At 46.1% G+C, this 20,330-nt stretch overlaps 1 pseudogene; it reads right to left on the bottom strand.

The window, feature by feature from the left end:
* Positions 1-6,756: 6,756 nt before the first annotated feature.
* On the bottom strand, positions 6,757-20,175 carry LOC119432603 (retinol dehydrogenase 12-like; annotated as a pseudogene).
* Positions 20,176-20,330: the final 155 nt, after the last annotated feature.

Here is a 20,330-nt window from a genome sequence, read left to right as displayed (position 1 = left end):
TAAAAAAATTTCGCTCATCCGCCAGCGTTGTATCGCAAACCTCCAAGGAAATAAACGCCAAACGTCGGAAAGAGTGAGTACCGCTCGTTACACAGCGACAAAGGAAGTTACGTCGCTTCCTGGCATTGTAAGTTTCGCGCACGTCACCTACACACATCCACCCTTACTCATACGCGAATTACGCCCACTCTAATGCCAACGTACAATGAATCAGTGAACTGACGCACACTTGAATCAATGCGCCGAAGCATGAGTGACGGCAACTATACCGACGGTAAACGCATCTATTGAAGGTGTAGGTTTACCACAAGCAATTGCAAAGTAGATAACATCTACGTTACAAGCCTTGTGCGCAAGTTTCTCGCAACTGAACCCAGCCGTGAGCGATTAGGCAGAAAACGAACAATCAGATAGTGATCGCATCAAGAAACCTGATTCAGTTAGAAACGTGACAAGCCGCTTCTTAAATGTGTTAGCCAAATAAAGAACCAATAGCAAGACATACTGTTCCTGATTCAAGCAATAAAGAATGCAACTACTTAGATTTTCTTGTATTGAATTATTATAAGCGACGGCGTTCCGTACGCGGCATAGAACTTATAGCCTAGTATTACATAAGTAAACATAATATCCGCAAAAACAGTAACACCACATGTTATTAGCATTTAAACAAGGATAAACATCAAAGAGGCTTCCTGTGTACCGGTTTCGACAGTGCGTGTGGTTCGTGTAATTTTTATTCGCTAATCGCTATTACATTTTTCTGAAAAGTGAGCAATGCGTGTAGCTAGTAACTCACGTTAACAAGCTAACTGTTCAGCAAAGAAGCAAGCAATCAAGACGAAAAGCTGCAGGAATAGCGTCTTTTGGAAATATTGCCACAGTTCATTGATTTAAGGTGTCTCCAATTGGAGACAATTGGAGAGGGGCTGGGATGTTTAGATCTGAGCAGTAGGTGTCTTTATCACAGGCTATGTTTTTCGAGCAGTCCACCTGACACGCTGAGCACTCGTTTTAATGCAAGAGTTTCGGTCTCTGAACTCTCCAAAGGCGCACTGGGGTTGGCTAAATGTTGGCATGAGATTGTTGGGGCTTTCAAATTGACGCTTTTCCTGCAAATTTTCGCAGGTATATTGACACGTGTACTTGTTTATCTTTCACCGGTGACCGCTTTTCACCGGCTAACAAATGCTAAACGTTATCGCTGGGCGCAGGACGCGCCTTCATGTACCGGAAGTTTCTCGAACGTTATCGATGCTTCTAGCCGTTGTCTGTTGTCACCGACGCTTACGTAATCTGATTGTATGAGCGACACAAATTGTCTAGTACTTTCTGGAAGACACGCGGGCACCAGGGATTACTCCTGGAACCTTCGATGACTCATGCATAAAAGCCGACGCGTTTCGCCGCTGATCAGATTTCGACGATCGCCAACTGTGTTCGCCGCTATCGTGGTGCTTCGAGTGCAACTTGCGTTTGCGGGCACAGGTTCCCCCAATAAAAAGTCCGCTTCGTCATTCACAGTTTTGCGACTGTTTTCTTCACCGTCACTACTACGTGACAATGTGCATGGTATATTTGTACGCGGGGATTACAATTATGCACACGCAGTAGTTCTATCACGGCGTTAAGTATAGATGCTATAGCGGCTCAAGCGTTCGCGTGGAATTAGGCAAAGTATTTTTCTCCCACAACACACAAAACTTCCCTAAGGATGACACTTGTCGTGACATACACTGCATCCAACTTTCTACACGTCTTCGCCTTTTGATTTTCATCAGAAAGACGTACCGCGGCCAAAACTCCCTATTTGTACGCGTTACATGGTTTTGGCTACACCAACTGAATACAAGCCCCCCAGCAAGCTCATTAGACGAGCATGATTGGACTTCAAGCAACCACCTTTCTCACTCTACTCACCAGCCTGATTTCTGCCGTTATGTGCGTGTCCCTAAACTGTGAGACCCACATATTCGATAGACAGCAGCTTGCAACTTGTTAAAAACGCTTTCTTTTTAGTCAAAATATCCTGAAGCAGGCAAGAATGTCCGCCTTCCGAATAGTTCATATAGACAATTGAAGCCGCAAACGTTGCAGAATTCAAATAGCTATCAACGTATTAAGTGCGGAGCACTTTAGGGACCCGGGCTGTCGGCGTCTAATATGTTAGGAAGCCTACATGCAAGCGCTTGCATGTAGGCACCCTATAATATGTCATATCGGCACGCTCAGAAAACAAAAGCGCAAAATAGCGCCAAAACATGCTAATACCAGCACAAAACCGGGTAAAATTAACTAAACTCAGAGTAATATAAAATACAGGAATACTCGAATATTATTCGAATTAATTAACAGAATTTTGTTAACATCGCCTCTAACACGCCCGGCTGATACCGACGCAGCGCAAGAGAGGGCGCCACCACCCCACAAGTGGAAGGATTCCGCTCGCCGCGCCGCCGCTCCAGTGTCCAATCAGCACGCAACAAATGGCAGGAGAGGAGGAGCGCGCGTACAAAAGCCGTTCCCGCGCACCGGGTCACTTTTTCCCGTCATGGACGCCGAGCAACAAGCAAGCTTTGAGCGACCGCGGGCGCTCGCCCGTGAAAGACGGCGGCGACGCAGGGCTGAGCAAGCGGTGCGCGCCCGAGAAGCTCAATGTGCTCGCCAGCGCAGGCAAGCTAATCCGAACATCGTGAAGGCCCAAACACAAGCAGCTCGCCAGCTGTTGACATCTGTCGACAGCTCGAGCTTTCACGTTGAGTGGAACTGCACAACCACCGAGTTTACCATTGCATTAGCGCCAAGGTGTACAATGCAGCTCACTCGTTCAACGAGAGTTCTACCTATATTATTGGTACAACAGCTGAAGTATGTTTGACATTAAGAGTAAAGAAAATTTTCCTTGTAAATGTAAAAATTAGCGTGGCGAGTGCATTTTGAATGCTTGAAATGATCGTTACCTTGAGTAACTGATTGTTGAGGCACAATATCGCGTAAGAACTTTCATTATGGCCCTTTCAAAAGTTGAATTGCTTGTATTCGCCTATCTTTAATGTGAGGCTTTCATGACGAGTTTCACGCACTTTATCGTACCTATCTGGCCTCTAACAGTGAACGCCACGGACGCCTGCTTCTACAAGCGGCATAAAGCACCCTTTCTCGCACGAAAGCCAGCGCCTTCACACGCTTGGCGTGTTTCCATCTGCAGTTGCACTAGAAGAAACGGTCACATCAGAAACTCAACAACGAGTGCAGCACGAGACTATGGATCACCACTGGAAGAATAAAATAATATACGTACGATGTACTGCGTGCATGTGTGTGTATAATATTCATCCTGTTTATAATTCATACCAAACAACAGGCTGCTTCTGATACTATTATTACCTCGAAAACCAGACTTCATATGCACACATACAGGGTTCATGAGCCCAATCACACCAAGACGCTTTGCTCAGATGTGAACTGGTGTCAAGTTTGACCGTTATAGCGAAGCATTCTTGCCGTGTTCCACGGACCGTTTTGTACGTATATGGCCTCTAACGCCGAGTGCCACGGACGCGTGTTTCGACAAGCAGCCTAGCACATCTTTTATCTCGCGCAAGCCCAGCGTGTTTCGATCAGCAGTTGCACTAGAAGAAACCTACCCATCAGACACTCCACGAGTGCAACACGACACTACCGATCGCCACCGAAAGATTACAGAAAAAATATACTTATGATGCACTGCATGCATATATGTGTATATAATATCCAGCCTGTCTATAATTCACTGGAAACAAATTAATTTCTTCATATTCCATGCCACTCGCGATACAGCTTTCTGTTGCTCAATTCTTGCTACATAAAAGTTTTTTCCGAGCATGAAAGATGCCCGCGGCCTGTCGCGCGGCAATTTTGCATGCATTCGTAGGCTTCTTACCGCTCGGAAAAAAATTTTAAGGCGAAAGCTTTAAATGCCTGATCAGACGGTGGCCTTGAAAAACGTGGTGTCGCGTGGTGCGTTCCGCCGAAGAGCAGGCTGCCTTTGAGCAACGGCGCCGCGAACGCGCACGAGAAAGGGCTCGTCGTCGACATGCCGATTCTATCGTTAGGGTTTCCGAAGCCCAGGAGAAACGTCAGCGAAGAGCGGCGTACCCCGAGCTGCGGGAGCGCGATATTGAGGCCAAACGCCATCGATGAGCCGCCGACCCCGAGATGCGGCAGCGTGATGTTGAGGTCAAATGTCAGTGTCGTCTTGCCCTCCAGGAACCCGACAACGGTGGTGCACGCCTCGGCAACGCTAGCGCAAACTTCCCCGGTGCGACGGCCAGGTTTCAACGCGAGTTTCTCAACCGGAACTTCGGAGCCAGTTGCAGTGCGTGTGACCGGTTGTGGTTCGAGCACAACGTGGTACTCGTCAGTGCAATTCGTTCGGAGGAACACCGAAGAAACACCCGACAAGCTTCGCTTACAGTCATTTTCCGGCAGGGGAAGGGTTGGTTATTTTTTTATGTTGCACTACAATTTTCTCATTCCTACTTTTCATGCAATTATAATAATTGCGAAGTTGAACTAATTCATTAAGGAATAATTATCTAATTAGGCGGAATGCAAAAAAAATAATCTGAGTATCTCCAAGCGACGGCAATCATTATCTTGGTTCGGTCTAGCTACGTGGCAAAAACTGTATTGCGAACAGTGGAGTGCGTGCCGCAAGCATAAGTGAAAGTGCAGTGCACACCTTCGGCCAGTCGTCAGCAGAGACAGGCCAGGAGGATCTATTTGCCCGTCAGTTAACAAAATTCGGTGTGTACTGTTATTCTGACTATCCGTCACTAGATCGTGGCACGAACACAGCAGCCATGAACTGCTGTGCTGCAGTTGTGCAATCATTTCGGATGCGGTATCGAGGGCACGACTGTGAAAGTTACGCACGAGTTTGTTGTGATAAGAGAAACAGCACCTAAGACGCTCGACGTTAACGAAGCATGTCTCGTAAAAAAAGGAGCAAGCGTGGGCCGAGTCCTACTCACCAACGAATGGTAGGCGACGTCGCAATCCTGGCTTGAAACTTTCTCATACAATTCCATGGGTCGTCTTCCTTCGTTGGGAAATCAAAGAATTGTCACTAGGTCCAACCAGGCGTTGTCTCCGTGGCATCCGAACACAGCACATCAAACGGGCATAATGAACGTCGCACTTCGTGATTGGGCATATCGCAACGCGGGTGCTGAGAGAAGCGCCGGAAAAGATCAGTCCTTGTCCAAACAGTATTGGCTAAGAACACGCAAGGCAGGAAACGTGGTGTGCCATTGCGTATGCGCCAGCATTCTGAAATAATTTTTTCAGACTCTGCGAGCGCACGATGCGAAACTGCCAACTTAACATTTCACTGTTCGAGCTCTGCAAGTACTACGCAGTTCCATTGCGTTCTCCTCACTGAGCGTTGCTTGCAAACAGCGCCGCCGCGACAGCTGGCCCTAAAGCGCGGATACAGTCCGGCGTTTCCAACGTGCCAGGCAGCCGGCCGGTGAAGTCGAATACGTCCCGCAGGTGACGTCAGGATCACCGAAGATTTGGCCCCTGTCTAGTTCAACGCGTTTAACGTGGCCCGCAGCAACCCGGCGAGACGATGTTGCCTCAGCGCATGCGCACAAGGGCGCGGCGACTGAGCGCTTTTTCGTTTGGACAAAGGCGCAAACTCACTGCAATATCTTCATTGCAATCGAACTGTAGACCGGCCAGCCAAGCTAGCACGCGATAACCTCTGGTCTAACGGCTCTGGCGCGAGATAGGACATGTTCTGTTCCCGCGCCTGCCACGCGACAGCAAGACGAATGCCACGTGTCACACTGGCTGCGCGGTGACGCTATACTACAGTAGACCGTCCGCTTTGGGCCGCCGTAGCGTAACTACACCGCGCGTGGCGCGCGCCCACGTTACACCTCACTATAGACAGATTTAGTTACACGTACTACGTAGGAACTTCACATACGCAAACGTGAAAAGTCTACGTACCTTACGTGCACACAATCTGAAACGCTTTTAACTACACGTACGCGACGCGCGCCAAGAGGAACCATGTAGTTCCATCTATCGGAAAATATGAACACTGCGGTAGCCTATTTAATCCGAGATGAGTATTTCAGGCTAGCCGGTGATGTGCATCGATGCGTGCCGGTCATAGTCTCCGCAATGCCTGGAAGCGTGTTGTGCAAGCATTTCCTGCTGTCATCGTTGTCTTGGAATGAAAAAGATTACCAGTCATCTTGTCGACCGTGTTTCGATGCAAGCCGTCTGCGCTAGCTCGGCACGCTATCGCTTGTTCGTGATCTCGTGAAACCCCCACGTGAAGATGTCTACGTGCGCAAGAAACACACGGAAAAAATCGAATCTCACGTACGCCCGTGAGACCAGCGCGCCGCCGCCACGTTCTGCGCATGCGCACTGCTTACACGTAGAAGCTCTACGTACGTGTAACTAAAACTGTATTATATCCGCGCCTGAGTGCCTGCAGCGCGCAGACACTACCTTATTTGAAAGCTGTTCATTGGCTGCGTTCTGTGCCGAGCCGACAAGCGAAGGGCTCGTGTTTGAATCTGCTGTAGAAACGAAGGCAGAGAAAGAAGAGGGCACATGACGAGTGATGTGTCCTGTTGTCCGCGTTGCCATCGTCCTAGCCCTGATTGTTAAAACAATCGAGACCGGTGGTGGTGGTGGTAAAAAGCATTTATTGAATGTAAAGAGAGGTGTGGGCCCCCTTGTGGGGCCCTGCATACTGGATGGAATCCCTAGTCCGAGACCGGTGACTGCTTCGAACATGAACGGTTTATTTAAGAAGCGAAGTAGCGCGCGCTTGCGCCACGGAGCCGTTCTCTTGCTCTTCGTCTTCGAGTGTCTTGATGATGATATTTTACAAGCTCCCGCCCGCCCAACTTGCACCGAGATAGGCTTTGGCTGGCTATTTGAAGCACTTTTCAAGAGGGTAGATGTTGTTCGCAGATCTTCTGAGCAACTCTTTGTTGCCCGTCCGAAGTAGGCAAGCTCTTGTTACTCCGTCGCGTCCAGGGGAAATTTTTTTAATTTGGCCCATTTTCCAAAATGTTCTTGGACCCCGGTCTTCAATTAAAACCACATCGCCTTGTGAGAATGGTTTCGCTTGTCGTGTCTTGCCTTTGAGAGTAGCTATGTTTCTTTGAGATATTCGTGATGCCATCTCTTCCACCAAGCTTTCACTAGTTTGCATCTACTTCGCCATGCTTCTTCAAGGTCTTCGTTGTATGGTCTTGTTTGTCTGTCATAGAGCTGTTGGCGACCGCCTATGAAGTCTGCAGGAGTCAGTGGCATAGGCTCATTAGGTTCACCATACACGTAAGTTAACGGTCGATTGTTGAGCGCTCCTTCAACTTCTACTACAATTGTGCGTAGCTCCTCCACTGAAGTTGTTTTTGTTGAGATTATTTTTCGCATCGATGTCTTTAGGCTTCGTATGAGGCGTTCGTAGAATCCTCCCCACCACGGAGCGCACTCGGCTATTGTTTTCAATTATATTTGGCGTACACTGCAGTAATCCTTCACCCGTTCGTGCCCAACAGCGTCAAGCATTCCGTTGATTTCCTTCTCGGCCTTTGTAAAGGTCCTGGCATTGCCCAAGTAGATCATGACAAGTATACCACGTCGTGCGGTGAATCGCCTGAAAGCTTGTAAAAAACTGGATGTCGACATGTCGTTGGTCATCTCCAAGTGTACTCCTCTCGTTACCGCGCAGCTGAAAATTACTACGTATTGTTTTACCATCTCGTGTTTGCTTTTCGCATAAAGTGTTCCGGTGAAGTCAACTCCTGTGACTTGAAATGGCCCCGATTCGTTGACTCTGTCCGCCGGGAGGAGAGGCATAGTTTGAGTGGCTGGTCTGGTGTTATGCCTCTTGCATAACTACGCATTTGTTTAAAACTCTTTTTACAGCTTGGCGACCTTGCAATATCCAGAACTTAGCCCGTAGTTGCGCTAGCGTGGCTTGAACTCCGCCATGCAATATTATTTTATGAACGTGACGTATCAGTATTTCCGTGAAATACTCGTCCTTTGGAAGTACAATGACGCGCCGGCTTGATTCTTGGCTGTAGTGCAAGCGTCCTTTCTGTCTTATGAGTCCTTCGTCGTCACAGTATACTTCTTTATTTCTTCATTTCAAGAAATCGCTTAAGGCCATGACAAAAATTCTATGACAATCTAGCGAAGGAATAGGCAACAAGAATAAAATGTGGCAGCACAGCAACACTCAATGAAACATAATGAAAAAACGCAACATAATAAACAGAACACACACACAAAAAAATTGCTCACATTGCGGCAAACGGAACAGAATTAGAAGAAAAGCTACTCATCGCATTCATTTTTTAGAAGTTCATGAAATTTAGAGGTGTTCATTTCAGTAGCGATTGTAGCAGGCAGCTGGTTCCACTCAATAATGGTTTTGTGTATGAATGATTTCGCAAAAGATGAAGTGCGGCAAATGATTCGTTTGATCTTGAAAGGATGGTCACGGCGGGGAAAGAAGGCCGATGGTGATTGAAAGAAATCGTCATGAAGCAACGGATGATGGTAAATTTTTGAAAAAGAGTTACGCGAGCAAGTTTGCGACGATGGGAGAGGTTAACAAGACCAGCACGAGCTTTTAACGCCGTGACGCCAGTGAAACGCGAGTAATCTGAAAAAAATGAAACGAGCAGCACGGTTCAGCAGGGATTCGACGTTATCTATGACGTAGGCTTGATCCGGGTCAATTATGGCTGAAGCGTATTCGATTTTAGGTCGGATTAAGGTGATATAAGCAAGTGTACACAAAGGCGCAGGAGCATATCGAAGGTTACGTTTTAAGAACCCGAGAGAACGGTTAGCGGCTGCTAGAATCAGATAAATGTGATAGTTCTAGGTTAAGTCAGACTGTAGGTGAACACCTAAATATTTGTAAGTATAAGCTCTCTCAACTGTTACGTCATTCATAGTGTATGTGGTTGGGATGCGGCAAGAATTTCTTGTAAAGGAGACGACCTTTGTCTTAGAGTGGTTTAGGATCATTAGCCACGATGAACACCAAGTGTTAATTGAATCGAGATCAGTTTGGAAATATTGGTGGTCAGCTTCATTTTTAATGGCTTGGTACACAACACAGTCATCAGCGAACAGTCTAATTTGGGAAGATGTACAGTTAGGTAAATCATTAATAAATATTAGAAAGAGCAGCGGACCATGCACGCTGCCCTGGGGTACACCAGCTGCGACTTGAGCCATTGAAGAGTTTGAACCATGAACAGCGGTGAACTGAACGCGAGATGAGCGGAAGTCTTTAATCCATGCTAAAACCTAAGGGTGAATATTGAGATGCGATAACCAGAGTAGTAATCTATGGTGGGGGACCCGATCAAATGCCTTAGAAAAATCAAGAAACAAAGCGTCGACTTGAATCCCGGCGTCTAATAAAGTAAACAAGTCGTTAGTAAATCCAGAAAGCTGAGCGTCGCAAGAAATTCTCTTGCGAAAACCGTGCTGATATTTAAATATGATGTTGTGAACTTCAAGATAAATAGTGATCGGGGTGTGTATGACATGTTCAAGGAGCTATGGGAAGGTGGAAGTCAATGAAGTAGGTCTATAGTTCAGGGGATCAGAGCGGACGCCAAATTTGAAAATTGGCACTTTCTTAGCTACTCGCCCGTCATGAGAGATGGAGCCAGATGATACAGACTGAGAAAAAAGTGCACATAGGACTTGAAAATTACTCTGAGATATACTTTTAAGTATTTTGTAGTTAAAGCTAAGCGGGTACGTGCGTGTAGTATCTTGACGGTTATTTAGCAAAGAAATAATACCATGATCACTTATGACCATAGAGGGCATTGAATAATCATGACTAACTGAGAGCTAGAGAAGGGGTAATGACGTCATGAGTGAAAACAGACGAAAAATCGTTCAATTCAGTTTTCGATTCGATCAAGTTGTTTATTTCGTATTTGCAGTACATGGTTCATAGTGTATATACAGAGTTGTTAAAGAGTTTAGCAGAATGGGCATCGTCCAGCTGATCACCATTAGAATTTGGTAAGGATGAATCAGGACGTGAATGTGGGTTAATTACCCTCCAAAATCTTTCGGGATTGTTAGATAGCCATGTGGGTAAGACGTCACTGTAAAACTGGCGCCGGGTGGCTTTCAGCATTCTTTGGTAATGCTTGTCGCTTTTTCTGTATGTTTCCCATGTAGTTAAGGTTGTTAGCAACTGCCTGCCTATACAAACGCTTTTTTTTTATTGGCTCTTCGCAGCCGCTCATTGAACCGAGGCGATCTTTTACTGCACCTAATTGAGATAACCGGTATTAATCTTGTAATGAGGTTAGTTAGGGTTGTTTTGAACAGCGTCCGGTTCTGTTCAATGGAACGGAAACGACATTCAGCTAAGAACCGCCCAGAAAAAGTGGTTCATTCGAGACTTATCTGGTCAAAATTATCTCTGTTATAACACCTGCTCAGCTTGGAGGTAGTTTTCCTGTCTAGCATACGGTGATTGATGCACCCGGTATTGATGTCATGATCAGAAAGACCATTTAGGTGTAATATTTAAGAAAAAGCGTCGGGATTATTAGTTAGAATCAGGTCAAGAATGTTAGCCGTGGCACCTGCGGATCGCGTGGGCTTTGTAATGAGCTGAGTTAGGTGAAAATCTAGACAAGACTGCAGAAAAGCGTGCGCATCCTTATCACTTGCTGAGACAGATAGAGTGTCCCAATTGATACTTGGGAAATTAAAATCACCAAAGATAATGAGGAGAGAATTTGGAAAACGCGTAGCACACATCAGTCAATAGGCGACAAAATTCGTCAGCAAACCCATCGTACAGGTCTGGTGGACGGTACAACACACCGGCAATAATATTGGTAGTAATGCACTTTATAAAGATGAATTTACATTCCAGAAAAGAAGGAACAACAACTGGTACGGTAATAAGTTCTTGCTTAATCGCAATAATCGTATAACATAAATAATTCATTTGAGCATTTTAGAAGTTGATGCAAAGTTCATCAAGAACAAGCTCCAGGATGTTTGAAGACAAGAACTTTTGAACGTTTGAATTTTGAATGGCACATTTGAACTGCAAGAATTGGTATTAATTTTTTTCTTAGCATATTTAAAATATTTATCTTTAATGTGTATTTGTGTATAATGCGCCGAAACTAATTTTTTGAAGCGATTAGTTATTTTTTGACGTGTTTATTATAACAATGGCAATGTATGAACCTATTTTTTGTGACACTGGTTGTTCTAAAGGAAAACGAAAAAACGCGAATTCTGTTGCACTGTGCTGAACTTTCTGTAAACTGTGTAATGTACAATTGTACATTTCTGATACAGGAGCAGGCGTCAGTCGTCTTTTGATCCTGTACCTTCATTGACATGTATCGAGACAAACTCAATAAATGAAATCAAATCAAAGCAAACAATAGTTAACGACAGGATAATTAACTGCAGTCCAACGTCTGGCGTGAAAGCTCATTTAGCAATTCAATAGCTACATGCGGATGGCGGGGAATGTCGAACAATTGCTATTGCCCGTGCGGCAGGAAGGGGTCTCACCGACGGTGCACATGTGACGCTGAGCCTGCCCACTGAAGAGACACCCGATTTAGGAACAAAATCAGATAGATGCGAGGAGAAGCAGCATCCGCTCAAGGGCTGCCGATGGCCTTCTCCAGCCGCTGCTGGTCAAATCCGACCAGCTTGACGGAAGCTCGAAAGACATCCTCGGCCAGCGCCCGGTCCTTGAGCTGCGGGTTACGGTAGCGCTTGTCGGCGAGCACGCATTCTTCGAAGTATTCGCCCGTGGTCTTCTCGAGCGCCGGGTCCACCGCCAGTTGAATGGTTGTCTGTGCGCCTTCCACGGCCGTCTGTATTGTTTTATATAAGCAGGGATAGATAGACGGCTTTTCAGCAGCGTGTTCAGGCTACGCCATTAACACAAATGAATGCAGCAGTGTATACATCTTAATGCGGGATTCAGACTTTCCACTATTATTCATGTGCAGTGATGTCACGATAACTTACCCGTTAAATATTTACGCTTTACCTTCCTTGTATGCGCGCCCACCTCAATTACTGCAATGAAACATTCAGTCCCACATATCCTTTGCACTAAACTCATCCAAAATTTTAGATTAATTAAACCCTCCTCAATATAGCCGTAATCTGGACAAGCTCATACACATTTAACGCTGTTGCATGTTGAGATTTTGAGCAGATTAGGCTGTAATATATACACCTTATCAAATATATCACCCGTAAGGTGGCATTGCGGTATCTGCAACAGAGGGTTTAAGAAAATTCTGATACTGTCTCCAAGAAAAGAAAGAGCAGATATCCAACCGCAAGGTACCCGACATAAAGACAAATCCTGAGAGCATTAATGTATATGCCTGGCCAAGAGAGTAAAAAGGGCGTCCTCACCTTTCCTTTAATGAGCAAGCCAAATTGAATAATCAGTTTGCGCAAAAGTGATCCATGGCTTGCTATAGGAGTCTGCACCAGGCCTGGATTTAGGGAGTTTACAGTGACGCCTGCAAAGGTAAGGGAACGGAAAGAAATCACGTCAACTATCTGAGAGCAGTATCTATGGGGCATCACCCTTCGCGTTCGTCCATGTGTTGATGACGTGTCATGGCGGTCGCAGTGCGGGCAGAACGCAAAAGCGCTCCAACTCCGACAGTTATTTTGCTTGGTATAAGTGACGTGCACAATTGCAAAATAATTCACCGTGTTTAAAAAGCCGCATGTGTGTTGCTGCTTATGTTTACTCAAAACAAACAATAGCCTGAGAGACGCGACAATTTGCTATTCAACATATCTATATATATATATATATATATATATATATATATATATATTCTGAGTGCGTCTGCGATGTCTCAGGATTCATCAATTATATATCTGCTAGTCAATTTCACTGTGCAGTCCCCCCCCCCCCACTTCTGCCGCCTTTTTCCGCAGGGGGGCGCTCGCGAGATCATTTGGGTATTTACGAGGTCACCTTCGAAACCCAACTTCTGTTATCCCAAGGTTAGCGTATCAGATATTCGCCCTCCTCAAGCTGCTTGTCTCTCCGATCTGGTCCACTTATATCAAAACTACTCAATACATTTCCAATTCTGATGCATATTTTCGAGGATAGAGGTCGGCATACTCACCCACGAGTACACTGCCTCATACCTGATCCGCACTCATTTCTAAGGCGTGAGACAGAGTGAGTGACGAAAAGTGTGAATGGACGTGAGCATGAGGAGGAGTCAGTGCCGGTGAGTTTAAGCGAACGTGAGCGTCAACAGGAGTCAGTGTTATAGTTACCCTGAGTAGGAACGGGGACGGTCGGTTTGTGTAGACGCGAGTACCAACAGGAGGAGTGGGAGGCGAAAATGGGCTCGTCGCTAAGTGTTAACAGTGGAAGCGACTGTGAACGCATGCGAGTGTTGGTTAACATGAGTGAGTGCCGACGAATGTGAGTGCGCGTGAGTCTACATGTATGAGGGAGTCCACAGCAGGCGAAAATAATGGTGACTGATTATATCAGTGAGATTGGCTTATTCGGCCATCCTATGCTTCCTACCACTGCCCTGCCAGTACTTGCTTCGTTACTGCGTTCCGCGGCCCTTGTCAGGGTAATTGCCACTAGCTGCCTCGCCTGCGCTTCCGTAAGTCTAGAAGGGCCAAATGGATAAACAAAATTTAAAATAGGGCCATTAGTTTTTATTCCTGCCAATTATGAGTGCTACTCAAGCCTAACACAAATTAAACTAGGTCTCTCTTTTCAACTACAATGTAATCATTTTCAGATAGCCCTTGTTTCATCACTGTGCCTACCTCTTTCTTTAGCAACCGTCTTTTACGATAGGAAACCTCATCGCATTCCCGGCAAATGTGGAGTGCGTTATTCATGCTCACCAACGGCAGCGCTGTAGCAATTATCAGTGTTTGAACACTGTATTGGCCTGTGGAATAACCTTCCTAATAGCATAGTTATAGAAATTACGGGCAAAAAATTCCGGCATAAGCTCAACCGCTCATTTCCTCAGTTAATTCATGCTGTCATTTTTATCGTTGCATTGTGCGTTACAATACTTTGTTCTCGCTGCATAATGTCGTACTTTTCCAACTCTGTGTGGTGTTAGTCGTTCTTTGATGATGCTTTTTCGGAGGCATTTGAGCGTTCTTTTTTTGTTTCAATCAGCTGAACGAAGTACCACGCTGCGCGTCGTAGATTTAGCAAGTTATGTCGCCGCTGGATATTGTGCAGAGCTTTATGAGCTGCGCAATTAAAGGGGCACTTTAGTCCAGCTAGAAAAAAGCCGGAGACAGCTTTTATTGCAGAGCTTACATAAATGCATGGCTAAAAAATTTCATAAAAATAATGCAATGTATACTACTGCCTCATTCATGTAGACGCGGCTCTGGAAGGGGAAACAGAAAGCAAGAAAAAAAGAAATAGGGCAGAAGAATTTTGGGATAGGCTGCTTAGCTCATCAGAACCGAAAGTTGGCGCAAACGAAGTGAAGACAAATGGAAAACTCATGAGAACAGCGCTGGTCCTGCTTTCATGCGTTTTCCTTCTGTCCTCGTCTTCTTTGCGCTGAAAGCGCTCGTTTATATCTGAAAAAAAGTGGTAATGATCACCATCTCGAAGTTCCCGCATAAGCTTACCGTGATGGCATTTTGGCAACGTCTGGGTGGCGTTAACTGTCGTTGAATAAGTGATAATTACATTGCACTCATAATGAATTACAGATACAACATGGATATTTTTGGCAATTTGTCTGCATCCAAATAGCTCAAATGCAAGGAATGTTGCAATATCCGTGATGCCATCTTGACGTGGTTGGTGCCTTGGATTGGACGTGAAAATGAAGAGGTTACACTGCTATTCCGATAGTCAGTCATATATATATGTATGTACATATGCAGGCAGAGTTCTGCACGAATGCTCTATCAGCCTATGGTGTAGTGGCGCTTCTCATTCATAGCCTTTTAGCGTTGGGACAGAACACTCACCCCCAATGCAGCAGATTCAGTCTCCATTTCAGGCCGGGGCGACATTTTTATCGCGCCAATCTTATGCTCGCGGCTATTCGCACTAGCATGGTCAGACAATCATAAACAGAGCGGGTACGCCTTCGCAAATGTGAAATTGAGGTTGTAAACTTCTCTGTGTGTGGGAGCAAGGCTGCGTAAGAATAAGTGGCGTTCGACGCAAACGCGTACCAGCGTTCTTGACCTTGTCGGCCAGCGCGACCGTGTACAGGCACATGGCCAGCTTGCTGTTGGAGTACACTGAAAAGGGAGTGCGCAGCGTGCATCTTCCTCGCGCCTTCGCTTCCAGCTGCGAGACGTCACCGTTGCGGTGGGAGTCCGATGAGACGTTCACGATCCGGCTCGGCGCGCTCTTCCGCAGCTTCTCTGGGCGAGGAAAAAAGAAACTTGCAAATAACCAAATGTGCCCATTGTTCGATACGTTGCAGTGTGCACTGAAAAATCATTCACATCCTTAAAAATAAGTAAATTGGTCTATAACTCACACCTGGTGTCAGCTGCAGCCTCCGGTTGCATATTAGACGATTCCGCAGTATACAATACTTTACGTACACCATCAAAGATCATGGTCTCTTTTTTTGTGCGTTGCAAGCAGCGCAAACTAAAGGACGTAGCCGCGGTGTCAGCTTTTTTTTCTATTACAGTTGTCGAATTTGGCTTGTCGCGTATCATGGCTGATTTATTAGTGACATGATTATAATAAATTGACTAAATTTTCAGGCATTGCTGATCTGATACGGTATTTTCAGCGCGAAGTGCCGATAGCTTCTCGTGTCAGGCGAACCTGCTTTGTCCCTACCTCATTGCAGCAGTAGGTAAGCAAATGGCAGCAGCCACTACAAGCAATAGCTATCAGCAGCTGCGAGTACACCAGAGTTGCCAGGCTGCCAAAGCGATCACAAATAAATGGAAACACCCGCATTGGAGACACTAAGACCTAGAGATTAACTCATTTTGCATGGTCGTTTGACGTACGAATAACACATCGAAACTACGAAGATTTGTATTGCTAAATTATGGTGGGGCCCCTCTACACATGACTGATAGATGGGCCTCTGGCGATGCAATCTAATTTGCACTTTTCACTTTATCGCAATCTTGACGGACACTATTTCAGATACGACTTGTTTTGTAATACAAATATTTCGAGAACTCACCTAATAACATTAGAGTCAGCAGCACCGGAGATAAATGATTCACTTGGAAGCAGGTCTCGAAGCCATCTTTTGTGTACGTCAACTCTGTCGAACCTTGGCGAAAAAAAAAGGAACATAAACGCAGACAATGTAAATGGTTCTAACATTCCGAGAAATACGCTCTAAAAGCCCGTACAGATTGGTCGAGCGGTTGTCTCACAAAAGCATTTCTGCGGTCTCATAAAAGCATTTCTACCTAGATAGCACAAGGTCTGTTCACTGCGATCCATGACGTCTTGCAACCGGGCCCAAAATTTCTATTGCCAAGGCTGGTGTGACGAAAGCGGTGACGTCAAAATCAGCGTGGCTTACTCGGTAGCATCCCAATTAGATTCTATGACAGTCGGGCCAGCTAGCATGACGTCACAGATTGGTGTGAACAGGCCTTGTGCAATCTAGGTGGCGTGGGTTGGCCCCGATCGATCTAGGTGGCTTGGATTGGCTTCCTCTTAGGCCGTGCGTTGTTTTCACTAGATGTAAAGGATTAACGACACGCACTTATAAAAAACAGAATGTAGGTTGATGATAATTACGTACAGTTTAAGTAAAACCTATCCAGTGCTCGTATAGTGTTCCCGTGGTGCCGGTGGGACGAAGGAGGAGGAGTAGATTTTAATGAAGAGAAGGGAGGAGAGGTCGGCCTGGAGAGCGTGTCTCTAGCCTGCTACTCCTCACTGGGGTAAGGGGAAGTGGAGTGGTGGGACGAAGGAATTTACGCTGGTATAGGAGCGCGCGTGCGTAAAGAATTAACAGTTAGCTTTCCCAGTTTGCCACTCTGTGGTTTTATTTTCTTTAAGACATAGGTACAGGTCAAACGCTACACTCTGCGCAGTCATGGTTCCGACTAATAAATTATAATGGCAGGCTAATAATCTGAGCTGCTCACTGCTAAGCAGGCCGGCGTTGTTGATGAGCACGTCCAGTCTGTCTTCGCTTCGGTTCACTTCGTCGCAGAACTGCCCGCACTGACTCGAAGGAGTCCAGCACGAGTCTTTTGACCACGGCGGTCTGCTTGGTCTCGTCCCGGATACGCTGGGCGACAGCGTTGGCCTTCTCCACGTCTCGGCAGGCAAGGATGACGCGCGCCTTGCGCCGCGCTAAGCTCCATGGCCGTCTCCAAGCCAATGCCTGTGAAACATTGAGAAGCGACGGTGGAGCTTGGCCCCAAATACCTGCTAAAGGTAATCCGGGTGTATTGGGTTGCTTTTCTAGCAGTGGCATGAGTATATACTGCTTGCTGCTTTCCGTTTCCCGAAAATAATACATATATAGTTCGTCGGTTCTCGGACGAACGACTGCAGCATGAAACGCACACGATACCGCAATACAGCTTTCCCTACAAACATTACTCTCAAACTTCAGCGACTTTTGCCAATAAAACGAGACGTGACATGATATACTAAAAGTGTGTCGCAGCGTTCACGTTAGCACAATGATTTCAGCAGGTGCAATACATGTCACACGGCAAACAACCTTCTATACTGCGTCTCGTACTTAGTATAGGCAACGCTACGCAAGCAGTGCGATCATAGGAGTCCGCGCGTTTCGCTTGGCATTTATTTTTCATCTCCGAGACTTTCTACGGAATAACTGCTCCCTAAATTGTAATAACAACTTGAGGACATAAGGTTAAGTTAATTGACGTATTATTTGTACATCTCCGTGCTTTCAGTATGGGCACTGTGAGTCGCCCTTGTCCTATCAAGCGCTCGAGCAGCCGAATTGCTGTCGTCTTCCTTCGTCTTTTCGTGTTCATAAACATGTGCGAACCAACCAAAGCATTTGCTCTGGTAAGATAGGATATCATTCATCACCCGCGGGCACTGCTTTTATATATTTATATATTATTTTATATATTATAAAACACAGCAAGAACGGCATCCGTATAGGATTTCTTCCAGCGTATTCTTATTAGCAGGAAACCCCAGTCGGAACATCTAAGCAAGAAATCAATTCAATTTTCCTTATAATTTTGAAAACAAAATGTGTCGCTAAATAGCGATTACGTTGCGTTATTTATTGAGAGAAATATGGCATGCAGTAAAGAAGTTATCGAATGCTTTCTAACTCAACAATAAATACACGATATTTACAGTGACTTGAGTGTCAAGTAAAATTTGAAGCATTTGTTCCAGGCGAATTATACATGACCCACCATGTGGTAAGGATCTCACTTTAGCACGTGTATGACATTCAACTGAAGTGCGCGACCAACTCGAGGAAAACAACTGATAACCATGATATTGCTCCCTTACAGGACGAACGCATACCAACTTTCGTTTTTGAAAGAAATTAATCTGGCTTCAATATTGCTGGGATTGTTACCGATTTCAAGACCGGGCTTAGAACTTTCCAAATATTGATTATCGCAGAAACGCGGCGCCCTGAGCATTGATTTGCTGCTCGGCACTTGCGACCTATATGCCCCTGTTAAGCCGCCCTTAAGGCAACGGACGGCTAGCTTTTCGCGTTTCTTGTCAGTCTTGTGGCGTGACATCACTGGTTGCACACAAGACTGAACTGCTTAGCGCACGATAACGATGATGAGGAGGATGCTGTAGGCTATACGCGAATCTAGCCTTGTAAGGCATGCCGGCAGTTGATCAGCCCGAGCGCCTCTTTTCAGAAACGTTGTTCACTGTTTGTAAGCGCAGCACGAGACTGGTGAAAAAGACAACGCGCACAGCGAAGTGGAACAGAAAAAAAGTCAGCAGTCCGTGACCCATCCAGCGCAAGTTGCCGTGCCAGGCCGTCCACTGCCACGACACAACACCCTGAAATGAACGTGCTAATCCTTACCAATCACTGGCTAAGTCTTAAGATGACGATGACCCCGTCACCAAAGCCAGCGCTGTTAGAAACGGAGTCTCGTGGCGGCTGTTCGCCGGGTAAAGGTGGTCGCGGATTTGATTTCGGGAGCGAGGCTTGTACCTCTTCTCAGCTTTCGACCTGAATCTGCAGGAACTTCAAGATGGCCCACAGTAGCTCAGCTCTCGAGTCAGCGACGATAGGCGTGTGTATCTGATGCACTGGCTGTAACAAACAGCTGTGTTCACCGTTATGGACGGAATCACGACGCGGTGGAGCACTATACAGCGTCCTCGGATGATGACACGCACAGGCTGCAGAGGCAGCTCGTCCGAATCTGGATTTGCTCGTAGAGGCACCGAAGAAGTGACACTTGCGACGAGCGCTCAACAGGATTGATGACGAGAAAGCTGACGATGTGGTTGTCCACAAAGGCTTCAGGACGCCTAAATCGGTTTTTCATGATCTTTACATCGACGTTGCAATTTTCCTCCGCCGTGCAGATCAATTCCACGGGTGTCGATGCAAACCCAACAATGAAAGTCTTTAGATACTTAAAATTCTCAATATTTTGAAGCTCGAGGTTGGTGGCCTCGAAGTACTTTGACAACCCTTGCCGATCACGAACCACCCCGGAAAAAACAGGTACTTGAAGCTGTGAGGTACCTGACTGCTGGTCTATTAAACTACGCACGACTAAGTTCAATTACGGAGCTGATGTTATGCGTGAACAACAAACTTTCGAGCAAACAAAGAAAGAAAAGAAAGAATAGGGTGTCCAGGATTGCTCACCTGATGTGGCACCAGTTACGATCACAGTCTTGCCTTCCATCGACGCTGCAGAGGAACACATTCCTGGTCGCTCGAACAAATGGCTCGCGGCCAGTGGAGGGACTCTCGCGAGAAACAGCCACTCCGAGACGAGAACACCAAGCCGACCAAAGCGGCTGCTGTCATTGTTGCTCCGGCCGTTGTCCATTCCTGCAATGGCGTCCGCCCGAACAGATCTGTGTCCTAGAAGCAGCCCGTTATAGCAAAATTCGTAAGACAAACACGACAGCGGTACTGCAGAAGGGCAAATCAGGCGGGAAGGGAGCGACCACTCACACCCGATTTCAGTTGAACTCCTTACATGTGTTTTAATCGTTCTTGCCGCTAGCATTTCAATAAAAATAAAACGCGAAAGTAATTATTTGAACACACAGCCGCTGTGCT

This window comes from Dermacentor silvarum, chromosome 11 (genome assembly GCF_013339745.2).
Source record: "Dermacentor silvarum isolate Dsil-2018 chromosome 11, BIME_Dsil_1.4, whole genome shotgun sequence".
Classification (NCBI taxonomy): Eukaryota; Metazoa; Arthropoda; class Arachnida; order Ixodida; family Ixodidae; genus Dermacentor; species Dermacentor silvarum.
The sequence above is the reverse complement of the archived record's forward strand: the minus strand, read 5'-3'. Positions and strand labels throughout refer to the sequence as shown.